This window comes from Lonchura striata, chromosome 4, assembly GCF_046129695.1.
Source record: "Lonchura striata isolate bLonStr1 chromosome 4, bLonStr1.mat, whole genome shotgun sequence".
NCBI lineage: Eukaryota > Metazoa > Chordata > Aves > Passeriformes > Estrildidae > Lonchura > Lonchura striata.
The window spans coordinates 37242212-37258748 of NC_134606.1; the positions used below are offsets into that span (position 1 = coordinate 37242212).

At 41.4% G+C, this 16537-nt stretch overlaps 1 protein-coding gene across 3 annotated transcripts in view; it reads left to right on the top strand.

Moving 5' to 3' along the window:
• MFAP3L (microfibril associated protein 3 like) overlaps positions 1-16537 on the top strand; it is a 35294-nt gene that overhangs the window by 6207 nt on the left and 12550 nt on the right. Inside the window, exon 1 of one of the 3 annotated variants that reach the window (XM_021553625.2) lies at positions 9255-9354. The exons of 1 other annotated variant lie outside the window; for it this stretch is intronic. The gene's annotated coding sequence lies outside the window, so the exon portion shown is untranslated. Of the gene's footprint in view, positions 1-9254; positions 9355-9677; positions 9932-16537 lie in introns of those variants that run through there. One more of the 3 variants, XM_021553708.2, reaches the window with a different exon arrangement.

Sequence of the window (16537 nt, forward strand, 5' to 3'; positions counted from 1 at the left end):
AATGAGCTCTTAAAACCTACCAGAAGAAAAAATGAGGTATGTATGTGAGAAAACAATGCATTCTGAATAGAGTAGACAGGAGCTGCTCCTTCAGGATATGAAATGCAGGGTAGGTGGAAGAGACTTAGGAATTCCTATTACTGCCACATACTCTCTGATAATGTGACAGGAGAAGCTAAACCAGAGTATTTTTGGTGCCCTTTAGGATTCAGCCATGACTGAACTTGTCCTTCTTTTGTTCAAGAAACACAACAGTTTAATATGCAGAGATATATTGTAGCTGGAGGAGAAAAATAACCCAGCCCACACCATTTGGTTAACTGTGACAGAGACATGGTGTTCAGAGGAGGGTAGAGCAACATCACAGTAACTTGTCTCACTCCATCCCACCCATCTCCTAGTCTAAGGACAAGCAGTCCTAGTTCAGCACCGGAGCAGAAAATTAGAACTTATTTCATTGGCAGTCACCCAAAAAATCCTTCTTTCTTGTCTTCTGATCATGAACAGCTCAAGCATTTCCTATGCCCTCTCCCTCTAAAACTATCCCTGTTTATGCCTAGTGCAAAGATTCTTCTGCTAAAACCAGATTCTGACTCCACAAGTCCCATGTGTGGTGCAGTACCTCCTGCAGGTCATCCCATTTCAGTCTAGGTAAGTTATATCCTGTATCTGGGGCTCCAAAACCTTGCCATCTATTATACTGTAGGAGACAATTCTCCATAAATTTAAATAACCTAAAATGGTTTTGAGCTTAAATGCAAGTATTACACATAATCACAGTAAGCCTATGAATGTGCCAAATCTCCTCCCGTCTAATATATGATATAGTGGGAATAAATTATTTTTTCAACAAGGTAAAACTGAAATATTATTAACATCCAGACAATGTGCTGTTACCAATTACCTTTTTTCTCTTGATATCTGGAAGTAATATGAACCCTATTCAAGGTCTTTCTGTGGGAAGGTGAGCTGTAAAATGACAATTTTAACGGAAAGTAGATAACAATTTGGGTCTTTTCTCCTATCAAAGAGAAAGTTACATAATTTCCTCCATAATAGAAAGGTCTTCTACCAAGGAATATAATTTCCTTTGAAAACTAGTACATGGAGGAAAGAAAACATTAATGAGATTTTGATTGCATCTCTGCTATTGTGTGATAATCTTTAAAATTACTCACCTGTTTTATCTTGCTTTTTAATCTATTCTGAAAATGAAGACTGAATCAGATACTTAATATACCTCCTTTGCAAAGCTGTTTCCACTGAAAAGTCATTCTGGAGAAATTTCTGCTTGTTAAGGGGGAGTTGTCACAGTTGCTACACTAAGCTGTCAACAGGCACAGCCGCATTGCCAGCACACCTAACCTAGCTCCTTCTGCAGGGAGCCATATCCACTGACAAAATCCCAGATACCTGTGTCCTGCTCAGCACAGCTGAAGTTGCTGTTGGATTTATTTGCTGGGACTGGACATGTGTTAACATGTGTTATGCAACACATATGGCTGTATCTGAGCTTGTGAAGTTGTCTGTACTGTGTTCAGGAGTACAGACCCCTGTATGGACAGCTTTGGCTGTGAATGAATGCACAGCAGGTCACCAAACAGGGACATAGCTTCCGTCTTTGCAAACCAATGCAAGATGACTTATTGAATTCCTTCAACTCTTTTATGAAGCAAATTTTGCTTTACTGTTTTGCATTGTGTTTTCTTTCCCTGTCTTTCAGAGGAGATAATGTCTTGTTGAACAACGAAAGCAAAACTGATCCACAAAGAGGGTATAGGAAAAAAGGTAGAGAAAGAGCATGACATGGAGTGATAATCAGACATTGTTAGAGATATCAGCTCTGATGCCTTTGAGGCAAGAGGCTCCCAGAACCACAGTGTATGTCTGACTATATTACATTAACTTCTTTGCATCTCTCAGCTACACAAATGCACAAGGCAAGAAAAACAGGAGTTCCGCAAACAAAGAAGAGCCTTTCTCTTCTACTAAACCCAGTATTTCCAGATGCCAGCAGTCTACCAGTAACTTACAGAGATGAAGACAAAATAGGACCAAGTAGCTCCAGAGCCTATTTCACAGCATAACCTGCAAGCAGATTGGTAACACTGACACATGCATATATCCCCTAGCACAGCTGGTCTACTACACTTGGTCTCTCCAAATGCTTGCTTCTTTCATCCCTCCAGATGAAAACCTGGTGATCTTGAGGGTACAGCTGCCTGTTCAACTAGAAATCAGACTCACACACACAAAATCTCTGAGCCATCAAAGAAGCTGTGCACCCCATGACTGCCGACTCCCAAGCTTTCTGATCATGCAGAGAACAATGAGGCCAGGGGATTACCCAGCCAACTTCCCTAGTCCTGGGACACGACCCAAAAAGTACTAGGAGGAGAGGATGAGAGATCTGATAACTTTTGATGGCAAAAATGTTGACTATCTGAGAGTGAAAAGCATTTGTTTATTACACATTTGATCCCTTTCCATGTAAATCCATGCATTTCAGGTGCGTATTTCCACTGAACAACAGGGAATCAGCTTGTGTGTTTCAGAGTAGAGATGGCATTTTCTGTACATAAAATTTGTAGACATAACTATCCCAATTTTAACGACAAAAAAACATTACTAAATATTTTCCAGTAGATGGCAGGGTTACATTGTGACAATGCTGAAAGTCTAAAGTTGAAAGTGCTTCTGGATAAATGTTCAAGTACTGGTTAAGTAAATTTAACTAGCAGAATCTGAAAAGACATAAATATACAATGGATTAACTGAGAGAATGTAGATGCTGGAAAAGTAGAAGTTATAATTTAAAGGCAGTGAAAGCTTAAAGCTCAACATAGTATTAAAAATTAACCTTGCCAAAAATTGGTTTCATTGAGATAACCGCTTATACCACAGGACTGACATGACATAAACCACAGTATTTAAAGTGAAAATCCCCTGAAATTACCAGCCATAGAATACAGTCAGGAGAAAAGCAAAAGGTCCTTGAAAATACTACTGAAAATTATCAGCAAAAGTGGTTTCCAGGACCAAAACCAATTCAGCTGGACAGTGTAGTGTTTGCCTTTTCTCAGGGACTGTGCAAAAATGAGCACAATTCCCATTGAGGGAATTCAGTACTGCTTTTTTCAATTTGAGAAATCATGACCGCAGCAGGGTAGAGAACAGCTTCACAGGTTGGGACTCCCCTCAGAAACAGACAGGAGAAAAAGCCTCATGCACCCTGAGCATCTCAGAAATGTTTTTTTACTTGTCAGGAACTAAAAAACACAGCCCAAGATGACTGGCTGCAAATAGATTTCTTAAAACTACAGTTATCTGAATCTACTTTTCCAGCCAGGGCTGGAAGATGTGCCCCACTGAATTTCAAGCACAATTACTCTAGTGAATGATTTCTCTTGTAAGTCTCCCAAGGTTGTATGGTTTTATCCTCCTCAAAGGACAGATGATTTACATGAGCTCACTCTGTTTCTGTCAACACTGGTCTGAGAACAATTGTGCGCAACTGCTAATGTCAAACCTCTGTACACTGCAGACAAAATAAAATGGCTGCAGTGAAAAAAATACCACCCTACTTTTTATGTTTTCTTTGGCATAAAATATTCAGATATCAGACACCAAATACTTTTATTTCTCATTTGGTAATTGCCAGTTTTGACTTAATTTTACTATTCTATTATGGAATTATGAAATTAGTTGAAATATTCTATTCATAAAAATAAGTTAATTTTGTGAATATCTAATAAGAAAATGGAGGGGCTGATGACATATGGTTTCTGAAAGTAAAAAGGCTCAGCCTTGCACACCATCTCTGTCCTCTGTCAAGAATAGTCTGCATTTATTGCACTAGTGCCTCTGTGCTACTCAACTGCAGACCATGCTGAAAAGCAGAATTCTCATTCCTAATGATACACACTATCTTCAAAGACACATTTGCTATTTTTTCCTGTAATAATATACTCAACTTTCTCTAGTAAGAGAACGAACATAGCTACATCACTAAAAACAGCTTTGAGTTTTGCTTTTATTTTATTTTAATTTTATTTTGTTTTATAAAGTCTTTTTTCCCCAGATATTAATGCCTGATTAGATTATATTATATTCTTTAAAAGTTTCATCTTATAGCCACCTTATTGATGATTCACACCTATTGATTCATCTTGTTTTTGAAAGCATTTGCTTCATAAGAAATACAAATAAAAAAGAAATAAAAACAGTATTGACTGATGCGCTAAAATCCTATTGTATTTTTGCAGTTGGATAAAACACACAGAGCTTGTCACATTCCTGAAACTCTGACTCTGGTGAGAGTGTAACATAAATGGTAATATTAGCATAATCATCTTGATCTTTCCCCCCAAGAATAACATAACTCTAACTGTTCCAAGATCACATGTCCTTTCCCCCCCTTTCAGCCTCATGAATAATTTGGCTCATCTTTCTCACTGACATAAACCTAGAATCTTGCTGAAGGTCATGCAACATGCCCAGTATCTTTTCATTCACTCACAATTCAGCCCAGTACTCTGCCTTGTATTATTTTAGACTCATGACATGCAGTTGTAGATTGTTTTCATGGTGGTGTAATGCCTGATAGTCAGTTCACACAGTGAATGGTAAACACTGATGTTTCAAAAGCTAATTAGTGGTGAAGATTTTTTTTTATTGCCCTATCTCTGTTTATTCAGCTGGAAAGCCATTGCTAGGCGAGGTCAGCAAAGGCAATTAGAGAAATTATCTTTGTTTCATACAACACAAAGTTGAATTAAATAAGATTATTTGGTACAAAAAGAAAATAATTAAAGTCTGATGAATCTGACATTATTAAGGTAACAATTCTTAGGCCTTTGGCTCATCCAGCATCCTCACTAATCCATTTGTGAACCAATATATCTGTCTAAAGACAAAGCTCTCTCAAGTTTGACAGAGAACTGAAATTCTTCAACGTCTGGCTCAGCAACTCCATTTCCAGCTTTCAGCTTCATCCCATCAGTGTTCTCTGAAGCAATACTCTGTCTCCAGTTTTCAGTAGCTAGAAGGAAATGTACAGGAAATCATGGGGCAGGGAAGTGGTACAGGATGCAGAAAAAGAAAGGAACCAAAACTCCTTTATCTGTATGAAGTGTTTTCAGTTAACCTCAGTTTATACATGGAAAGTTTTGTGCTGGGGGGAGGGATGGGGATAGAGAGGTTCTTACCAGACCTTCTTTTATTTCTTCATGTCCTAAAAATTTGGTAGCTTTTTAACAGTGGTGCCAGACCCTCTGAATCTAGTTTTCTATAACATCGCTGTGGAATTTTCCCTTCAGATCACACGAGGTGTGGATTTCACCCTTTTCTCAGCTGCCAATAATTTATGGAGATATATCTGTCCTTGTCTTAGCACATCAGCACAGCTGAACTTTCTGCAGCACACATCACTGAAGAGCCTGAGCAACAACACTTTCAACGCAGCTACAAGTGCATGCAGAAATGGTCCTCACACATGTACAACAGGGAGAGGCCTTTCCATCAAGAGAATATACTGCAAAGCCAGGAGAACCTCAAAAAGAAAATTCAACCACAATAAGCTCTTAATTTCAAGAAGAATCATATATGCATTTACATAAGATAACGCTACAGTGATCACATAATCAGTGGATTTGTTTCATTTACAGACTGTCTATGACACATTTCAGGAAAGAATTTCCCTCAGAAATGAGTGACAAAAGTGGATCACTGCAGAAAATGCCATCTTCAACAAGATGAGAATTTTTCCTCCTATGGGAGGAGCAAAGGAGGGAGTCACAGGAAAGGTATAAAACAATTTACTTTTGTAACCCCATGTCCTAAAAAATAAAGCATAAGGAGGAATAAAATGCAATTGTTCATTTCTGTCAACTTGTAGAGGATAAAAAAGGAACCAGCCCAGGAAAACAACAAATCCAGAAATGAAGAAGACAAATAGTTAGCATTACATGTTATTATGAGGTACAAATAAAAACCACCAAATGTTTGGGAGCTTCATGCCTAATATTTTCTAATTTATTTTGAGTTGTTTCAAAAGGTAGGGAGGAGAAACAAGAACAAAACACAAGCCACAGTGCTCTGGGACACATCAGACTAAGATATTCCTGAAAGGACTAATACAAAGCTAGGTACCAAAAGAAGGGTGTCTTTGCTGCAAGAATGTATGCTGGTTAAAAAAAATAATGAATCAAGTGCTTGGAACTAACACCCAAGCTGTCTCTTTCAAGGCAGGAATACCTATTCCCTCCTGTGACACCTCCTCCCACACCATTCTGGCATATTTGGTGCAGGCTAGGACCATATGATTTCCCCATCTCCATCCCAAGGTCACTTGCAAGCCTTTCAGTTGTCCAGTTGCCTTTCAGCTTCCCAAAAAATGGGATGATACTCAACAAAGTGCTGGTCTAGCTTGGAATTTCAGTCTTTCAGATGGCAATAATGTGATTACAGATTATAAAAACCAAAGTAACAATCTTGGGTAACAGATATAACTAAAACACTGTTGGTATTTCAAAAAACAATTTAAATGAGGTAAAATAGCATGCTGAAGATAGGTATCCTAATAAATAAAGTTTTCCCATCAGTATTCATGCAAGATCTAATTATACTTGGGGCTAGAAATTTTTAGAAAGAAAAGAGTAATATCACCATACTGAAACAAGATATTTCTCATAATCAAAATTTCATTTTTACTTTATGAGAAATATGGCAAGCTAATTTCTAAATGGAATAGTCCTTAATGTATTTATGTTGAGTGTCATATTAATATAGCTGGTTTGCTGAATACTATTTAAAAACTTCCTTTTTCTTTAGTTTCTCTGCTGTTACCTTTCATTGTGCGGCACACAAGCTTGTCTTAGCCATTCCTGTATGCCACTCCGCCTAGTGGATGGAGGGACTATAACTACACAAAATGTACAATTTAATCTTATCTTAGATTTTTAACTGCATGATTACAAGGCTTCCCTGATTACACTGTTCAGATAAAACAATTAGCAATAGCAAAACAGAACCAAAGTTCTGTATGCTCTAAGGTAAAAGGCTGCCTTTAATCAAATGATGTTAAAGTTTTATAGGAATAGAATCTGGTCACTGTAGCACTAAGTATGAAATGTCAGGGTTTACCTACAGCAGGTATTGTTAAAAAAAATTGCCAATTTTATCATTCATGTATTTTCATGTCTCTAGAATAATATTACATAATTATTTAATCCCAGGCAAATCAGGGAGCTTTTTATAGTTTAACGAGAGCTAGGGTACACATCCAGAAGATCTTTTATAGCTCCTGCTCAAATCAATGGGCCAGTCTTCTGCATGCAGCTGGTGCAAGCACTATTGGAAGTTGGGATGGAAAAATGCCTCACTAAATCCACATGCTCACCTAACAGATGATAGTGATCTCCCAGGAAAGGGGATGGAGCAAGTTATGTGGTGGCTGGCTCTAGCAACACAGGCTTATGTTCACTGAAACCTGAGGAGCCTGAAAGGATAGACCCTTTCAGAAGGAAAGAAGTGTGACTTTTCCAAATACAAAAATTCAGCCTCATATCACACATAGATCTGACAGGCAGTGGCAGAGTGTTACCTGACTTAAACGAGTTTGTAAGATTGGGGACTCAAGTATCTGATTTGCTCCATCATTAACTGATAAATAAATTCTACCCAATTGTGTTCAAAACCAGTACTTTGAGATAGGAAGAAGGAAATACAAGTTTGTAATTAATGTGGTCATGCTGGTACAAATCACAAGTCAGTAACCAACAAGGACTTATGACTTAAACAGCTCCTCCCACCAAGTAAATGCTTTACTGGAAGAGTTAGTAAGAAGCACACTCCTTGACTTACTCCCTCAGCTGCCAAGTTTGAAAACACTAAACACATCTTCCCCACCATCTTCAATTTTCTCCATTCTGGAGACACTGAACACAAGAAGCTCTGGCTATCAACAGCCTGATCTCACCAGTGCCTGCACCACTCCCAAGAACTGGATGCATCCATGTTCAACCCTCACACTTCTAACATGCAAGGTGGTGGTAGCAGGAGCCCAGGCCCTTGACATAACTAGCCCAGCTCCCTGGAGTGGGTCTGCCTCCCTCTTTCTGAATCCTTTATTGCTACTCCTCTTCAGTTTTCCCTGGGCAGACTAGACACCTGCTTTGATGTATACCACAGTGTACTTCACATACACCTCCCCCTGCAATGAAATGCAGTCGTAACCCAAGTTTTTCTGGCAGTTTCAGCAAATGCTCTCTCATCTGATTACTCCTCCATGAACAGAGGAGCTTCAGCTACTGCTCCCTGGAAGCAATCAGAAGAGGATAATAGGACCAAGGTCCAAGCCTGGCTGTAAAAGTACTACAAACATCTGGAAGGAAATACAGACCTCCATGGTTTAACCCACTGGTCTTGCCACTCAGCTGAAGGTCGCTCTACATCCTCCTCTTCTGATGCCACAAGGCCAGGGAGAGTGGCACAGGACAGCATCGGCACAGGTCCCTGCCAGATTCCTGCCTGCAGCTGGCCACCTACATCGTAATCCCTGCTTTGGCAGCTGCACAGCCTCCACGAATAGCACCAACCAAATTCAAGCACTTTTGCTCAAGCTGAAAGACAGCTTTACCCTCTGCTGACAGAGCACTTAGACATCTATAGTCAGTGTCAGCTTCCCACAGGCTGGGACCTCCTCAGACTAAGCTTAAACTGGAGCTGGGTGCTGCAATCCCGCTAGCAATAAAGCCCTTGGGGGAAAGCACGTGTGCCATTTCTCTGAAGCCCAGCATTTTGGTTCTCAAGATTACCTAGCCGTGCTGGGGTGTTACCCCCTTCCTGCAGCACTTGCTCCCGCAAGCGTCTCTGAGAAGGGCTGCGCTGACCAGCGGCGGCTGCTCCGGGCCGCCGGCCCCGGCAGCAGAGGGGGCTCGCACCGCGCACCCCTCCTTCCCCGCCGCGGCCGGCGCCGCTCGCTCCAGGCCTCCCCGCCTCGCCCGCGGCCGCCGCACGCCCCGGCCCGGCCCAGCCCCGCGGCCGAAGGTCCTGCCGCCCCCCGCGGGCCCCGGGGCCGCCCCCCGGCCCGGCTCCGAGCATGCTCAGTGCCGCCCTGACCTACTTTCCCTGCCGGAGCCGGCAGCGGCGGGAGCGCACGGCGCGGCACGGCACGGCGCGGCACTGCGGCAGCGCCGCGCTCCGCCCGCCCCGGCCGCGGGCCCGGCCCCGGCATGGTGCTGCGCGGGGTGCGCTGAGGGGCGCGGCGGCGGCGGCGCTGCCGCGGGGCGGCGGCAGCAGCGGCGGCAGCGCAGCGGCTGCGGCGGCGAGCGAGCAGGAGCGGCGGGCGCGCAGGTGAGCGGCGCGGGGGCGCGGGCCGCGGTTCCCCGGCGGGCGGGCGGCGGTCCCGGGGAGGCGCTGCCCGCCGCCGCCCCCATCGCCTGCGCCGCCGGCACCTGCCGCGGCCGCCGGTGTCCTGCGAGCTGGCCGCGGTGCCGCCGTGGCTGCCGAGCTCCGCGGCGAGCCCCGGGCGCGCTGTCCCGCCGGCGGCCCCGAGGCAGCCTGGAGGGCCGGAGCAGGGTCCGGTGGCCGTGCCGGGAAAAGCTGCAGCTCGGCCAGGAGGGCACGGCGCTTCTCCCGGGGCGGCTGTCGCTCGCGGCCAGACGGCGTGGAGCGCAGGATCTCCCCGCGCGATGGAGCGCAGTAATGCTGTGTTCAGCATGAAAGTTCAGGAGATTATTTCAAATCAGCACCGAGTCTTGAAGAAAAGTGGGTTTCGTTAGGCAGAAAAAAAAAGCTAATGAGCCCAAGGCTTTACTGGAGCCTTCCAGCTCCTGCACGCAGGATGCTCGCTCATGTCCCGCCCTGGGAAGGGGAATGGGAGGTGACACCTCAGTGCAGAGACCTTCGCTGGATCTGACTTCAAAGAGAGGTGACGATGTGCCGCTTTACATTTAAAATAAAGGATGCTTCCTGATGTTTTTCTTTAATTACCCATTTACTTCACAGGCTAGCCTCGTAAGATAACACTCAGTTTCATAAGTGAACTGAGGGAACTAGAATCTAACACTTCAGAGTGGTCTTGAAATAATCTTTCAAATCCTGTTTCTTAACAGGGCCAATTCCAGCATTATCAGACAAGGGAGCTTAAGAGAACACAGAGCGCTACTGAGTAGGCACTTTTCTAGTGCATTTGTCTGGAGAGTCTTCTAAGAGACTACACTTCCTAACAGCTCTCTTTCATTTGTTAGATTGAAGCATCTCAAATGGAGCTACTCAAATGGTTACTCTGATTACCCCGCTTGAGGAAATAAAAGTATCAACTGTGGCAAAATCCTAAATGCGCCCTCATTTGGTACATGTTTGTCTGAAGGACTGTAAAATTATTTCAAAAGGAGGAACACAAAGGATGTGAAATGTAGCATTTTCCTTCTGTAGAGACATTATATTGTGAAAGAGTTCCTCTTTTCACTGCAGTAGGACAAACTACAGCAGATCTTTTTTCAGTGGAGATGGTGTTTTGCATGGCAGAAATCCTTTGTCTGGCTTAGCATGTATAGTAGCAACAGCACCATTGGTATACTTGTGGTTGCTGTAGTAGAAATCCTTTTTTATTAGAAATCTGTCTTATTCAGATTGCAGCATATCAACATCAGTTGATGCTGGGTGCAGCTTATACAGCTGGAGTGCACATTGTACACCCATTTTTTTTTCTGAAGAATTTGGAGTTTTCAGAGGCCTGGACAAACAGCACAACAACAACAAAATATATATTTTGTGTCCACTGCATATTTTCTGTCCTGAAGATTCATAAAGCTTATAGATAAAATCAGTTACTCTTAAAACATTTAACACACGGTGGGAGTGTGGGAGTGAATTCAGAAGTGATCTATTTTGTACAGCTCCAGTTGCCTTCCTGCCCCATCCCATCCCCGTTGCCTCCCTGCAGTTAGACAGGTCCTGCATGAATTTGGAGGAGGATGGAGTTGGCACAGAACCTGGCTAAAGCACATTCATTGCTTTAACCAGGGGAACAAAACCCAAACCCAGCCAACAGAGGGTCACATTTGTAACACAATGACAGGGGCTTCTGGGGAATGATTTAAAATGGAAAAAAACTCAGTCTCCATTTCAGTTTTTGTCTGCAGAATTTGGAATGTGGGACTGGCATTTCTTGTATAGTTTAAGCTTCTTGCCCAGTGTAAGGCAGCAGTGAGATGTGGATGCAATTTACAACAGGGAGAGTGAGCTTAACAGCAGCTAAAACAACCTGTACCAAGCTCTGCTAGCAAGTTATTGTTTCTTAGCAACTTGCACCTTTACTAGAAGTCTTTGCAGGCACAAATGCCTATGATCCTACTTTGAGATGCCCTGAATTGTAATAATATGTCACCAGAAGACTGACATAAGACCAAGGTCTTAGATATTTCCTGGAATTTTTCATTCCTGCAATTCTGAGCTGACATCCATTTATATAGACTTGTAGGCTTTTGCAAATATCTTTCTGTATCCTTAATTTTGTTATTTAGTTTTCACAATTGGCATTTGACAGTGGCATTTTCTGCCCATATACAGACCCGCCTTAGAAAAATAATTTCCAAGACAATGGAGAGGTTACCACTTTTTGCTAGTTACTGTGATTAAAATCATCCACAACAGCATTTTGGAGCATTTATCAGAGATAAAAACCTCTATACAGATGTGTATAAATAACTTTATTTTGGAAAAGGGCCACTGTATGTGAAAGAATTTCTTATTGCATTAAAAATAACCTACCTAGCCCAGACTTAATATTTAATTGACATGTGTCTGCCACACTGAGAGTTTTATTCCAAGAAAAGATATTTGCTGATATTTTTAAGTCATACAGGGGTCAGGGCAGTGCAGCTGCGTGTGCGCGTGTGTGTGTGTGTGTGTGTGTGTGTGTGTGTGTGTGTGTGGTTCCCAATCCTATGTGTGTGACTGTGTGGTACACGCACAGTACTGGATGCTGAGAAAGTTATGTGCCTTTAATATTACACTTTTCAATGTGGCATAGACATAACCGGCACACAAGTCTAAAATTATGGAAGTTCTTTAGCAAGCTCTTGAGGGCCTTCAGCTAAATTATTGCATACACATGGCAATATACAGTCATGCTTGGAGAGGGCTGAATTGATCATGTTTGGGTACAAGCAAGGCTTAAGCTGCTGTGTAGTGCAGGGCAAACGTGTTTGAATCCATCTTCTGTCCCCTTTGTTACTTGTGGAGGAAGGAAGCACAGACACTTTTAACCTGAAATAATCACTTTCAATTGCAATCAGTCATGAGCACTTAGATTCCTTTAAATTCCCTCTCTGACAAGGTTAATCCTGTCCTAATCATGGCATCTATGTGTAACCTCTTTGCCCTGTATCCCAGCAACCAATAACTTGAAAGCCAGTCATTAAAAATTATATCCATCTTACAGTTCTATAAGGATAGGGAAGAATAGTCATACTCAAATCTATTTTCTCCTTTTTTCTTTTATGTTCCAAATAATATGTTTTTTGTTAAGATAGCATAATATAAGCTATATCAGTGTACTGAAAACATTCACTTGATCAAAATTCAGAGTTTAGATAACTTTTTTAGCCTGCAAGGTCCTTCATATCTTTGTTTAAGCAAAACTTAGTTTTAATTTTGTGTTATATTTAAATGTCCTATATCTGGAATTTTCTTTCTTCCTTTGGACAAAGAAAACCACTAGACATACTTAAGGGATGGTTAGCTTTGTCAAGCAGAGCGCAAAGGAGCAAGTGGAAGGAAGTGAGCTGGGCCACATTCTGCATTGCTATGTTCTAAGCAGAGTCTCATAAGCCTTGCCAAGATCATATGATATCTGTTGCATTGCTGACTTTGGTTATTTAAACTGTTGGCAGAATAATGCTTACAGAGTACTGGAATAAATAAAAGATACAAGGTGCATCCAGAAAATGAAAGGTATGTAGAACTTGGTGAGGCCAGGCAGAGCTCAGATGTACATGGAAGTGTGGGAGGGATTCTCTGTGTGTCTTCATTGTTTCTCCTTTCTCAATAGAGGGAACTCTTAAGCATTGATGCATCTGCATTTACTACAACAGCAAACCAGCAGCAATGCTGAAAGTTTGCAAGGAGTTAAACAAGGGACTCTTAAAGCCATACAGTGTTTCTGGAATAAGAGCTTTGTGTATAAAACTATATTGAATGGTACGGCCTCCATATAAATACAAACACAGAGTAAATCTAGATAACCTATATAAACAAAGTTTTTATTTCTAAGAATAAAATTCCTCAAAGCATTTACACCTGATCAAACATAAGCTGGGCCTTGAAAAATCTCCACTATCAATAGTGTTGAATTTGCCTTATGATCTGGGTAATGTACAACTCAGTAGGACATTTTCATGACAGTACCTGCCTTGATGAAAAACAGCAAGCTTCTCCACTAAATATAGAGCTTTTCTTTTGCTGCAGTCATTAAAATACCACATAGAAAGAAAACTCAGATTTCTCAGTCCTTATAAGAGTGCATAACTGAATTACAACTTTTTAATGAGAAGTTAAGCATCAAAGTTGCATGAGTGCTTTTGTTGCTTCAGTGTATTTTGTGAAAAGCTGATTTGATACAGCAGAGATACTACAGTTACAGGAGCTGTGGCATCAAGAGGGGATTTTCCAGAGGTTTTACATTCTTGAGGTACTTTTAAATAACCTCTCCAATAATTGCCCACTGAGTCTTCATTCTTTTTTAGATTAATAGATCTTGAGTATTCATTGATATCAGGAGAGTACACATCAGACCATTCAAAGAAATGGTTAAATCAATGGGTCCATTCAAATATTTAAAGTGAATGTAGGATGCCATGTGCTTGCTAGTTTTGCAATATAGATACATGAAGTAGATAAAGAGAAACAGAGAAGAAATCTACAATAAAAAAATTCTAAAACATTTACACATAGATAAAGGCAACATGAAAACTCTTCCATTGTACAGCTGCTGAATAAGAAGGCATATGCTTCTTTCCCTAAATGAAAAGTCTGGATATAAAATTAATTTTCAATTACACTTTATTGCTTGCTTCAGTATCTTATTACACTATGGAGCCCTGAAACTAAGACAATTGTATCTTTATGATGCTTCTTTCTTTTGTCACCCCCTACAGTGCTGTGTGTGTTCAGACCAAAATAATTTTAGAAGACAAAACTTGAAAACCTGATAATGACTAAGTTTTGATCAGGCACTGCCATTAATGGTAGAATAAGCTACAGCCCTTGATTTTTCCTTTTTTTCTTTTTTTTTTTTTTTCTTATTTATAAATTGTCACCTTACAAAACAGATTGAAAAATGTTTGCCTGTAAGAACATACCAATGCCTGCAAAACATACAATTAATTTATAGGCTTCTTTGTTATAAATTTTTTAAGACAGAAGCACTAGGAAAGGTCTCCAGATTGCCATACTGACAGCCCTTCCTGTTCACTGCCCAGGGTAATACACTCGGAGGGTAATGCATATACAGAAGTTAAGTCCACACATTCCTCATAGGCTGTCATAATCTATGAATTTGTACTTGGAAATTATATACAGTCTCTCTTGAATCTTCATAGATTCCCAGCCCTTATTTTATCCTGTGTCAAGAAAAACAACCACCTTGAGGGAGATGATTCTCCCCCTCTCCTCTATCCTTGTCAGACCCCACCTGGAGTACTGTATCCAGGTTTGGGATCCTCAGCACAAGATGTGGACAGGGTGAAGCAAGTCCAGCAGAGGGTAACGAAGATGCTCAGAGTTCCCTTGACTGGAAATAAGTCTTCTCTATATGATAAAGAGGAGGTATACTGTTCTTATCACATAAATACAATGCAGAAAGCCAAATGCTTTTTTTTTAGGCTGTAATCAACACTCTTAGCCTGACTTATAATTCTAAAATGCTGCTACTCAAAAATTTATGGAAGAGCTCATGAAGACAATTTCCCAGCATCCCATACAGCAATTTTTAAGATTAGACATATTTTTCCCATTGTCTTCCCCAAGGCAATTCTTGTATTTGTGTTTCTGGAGTATTCAAGTTTCTTTAGGCTGGAGGGGGCACCTCTGGGGGCCATCTGATTCAACAGCCTTTTCAAAGTAGGGCCAGTGTATACCAGCTCAGTCAAGTTTTGAACTTCTCAAAGGATGTGAATTCCATAGCCCATCTGGGCAACTTATTGCAGGGCTTGACTGACATCCTGCTTAAATGTTTTTTTTCATATTCATAATTTCTGTTGTTGCAGCATGTGTCCTGTGTCTCATGTCCTTTCACAGCACATCTCTCAGAGGAGCCCATGTCTGTCTTCTCTATACCCTCCCATCAGGTAGCTGAAGGCAGCAAGTCTGGCACCAGGTGACTGAGCAGACATAGCCAGGGCTCAGCGTTGTTGAGAGATTTCATAAAGTTCCCAGGCAGCTGAAGGCAGCTGAAGAGACTAAATAAGCTGACAGCTGGGGGCTGCTGCCCAGCTGAGAAGCCCCAGTCTAGATGTGCAGAAGGAAGCTCTTCATTTTACAGATGCCACCAGCAGGGCACCTATTCAACATAACCAGGGAAACAGAAAGCCATGAAATTATAAAGGACTGAAATCCCCCACTCCAGGAGAATGAAGGGCAGCTCTTCTGGAACCAAGCATTAATATTTTATCAGATGACAAATGAGTAGAAAAATAAGTCAGAAATGTTCTGCTAGTTGTAAATGAGTGACATTTCTTTTCATCTGCATGTCTGGATCCTAATAATTAGACCTTTTCAGTAGGTGGTTCTCAATCATAAGCCTATGAACTGGCAGTGAGCTTCTCACCTGTGTGGCATAAGTTCCTTCATTTGCATTCCTGTTTCACTAACCCTGTTAACTTTTTCTTTTGCCCATTCTTAAAAGACATTGCCTATGGAAACTAGGAAAAATAGCAAGTAGTTTTTGCATAATAAAAAACCGCCTTAATTTTGTTTTGTAGCTTCAGCCTTTATACTTCATTTAGACAAGGGAGAACTAGAATTAAAATAATTTAATTTTCTTGGTCACTTACAAGCCAGGGAAGATAAGGTTAGGATGTTAAAGCTATAGGAGCACAATTTATGCATTATGCAGTAAGCTGGCTTCTTGTGCTTCACTTATGAATTGAATAACCTCACAGTTAATAGGATTACACATTATTCCAAGAACAAGAACAAGCCAGTCTTACAGACGTGAACAAGCCAGGAAAAGGTATGCATCACTGCCCTCTTTTGCTATTCTTTTGTGCTGTCATCATGTTCTGCACAAATGCAGCACTTACAACCATGACCCCGCACCCATAGTCATTTTTTTTGGTGGCAGTAGTATGGGAAGCAAAGACATCTATGGCATGAAAAAATAAATGGTCAGTCAGAACATGTCTCTGATTAATGTTCCTAGATGTGTCTGTCAGTCCTAGATGTGTCTTCTGTTTAGACTGGTACCTGATCTTGGACATGGAAGTTGTAACTGCAGCTTTTGTCTGCTTTTTCACATTAATTAGGAGTAAAA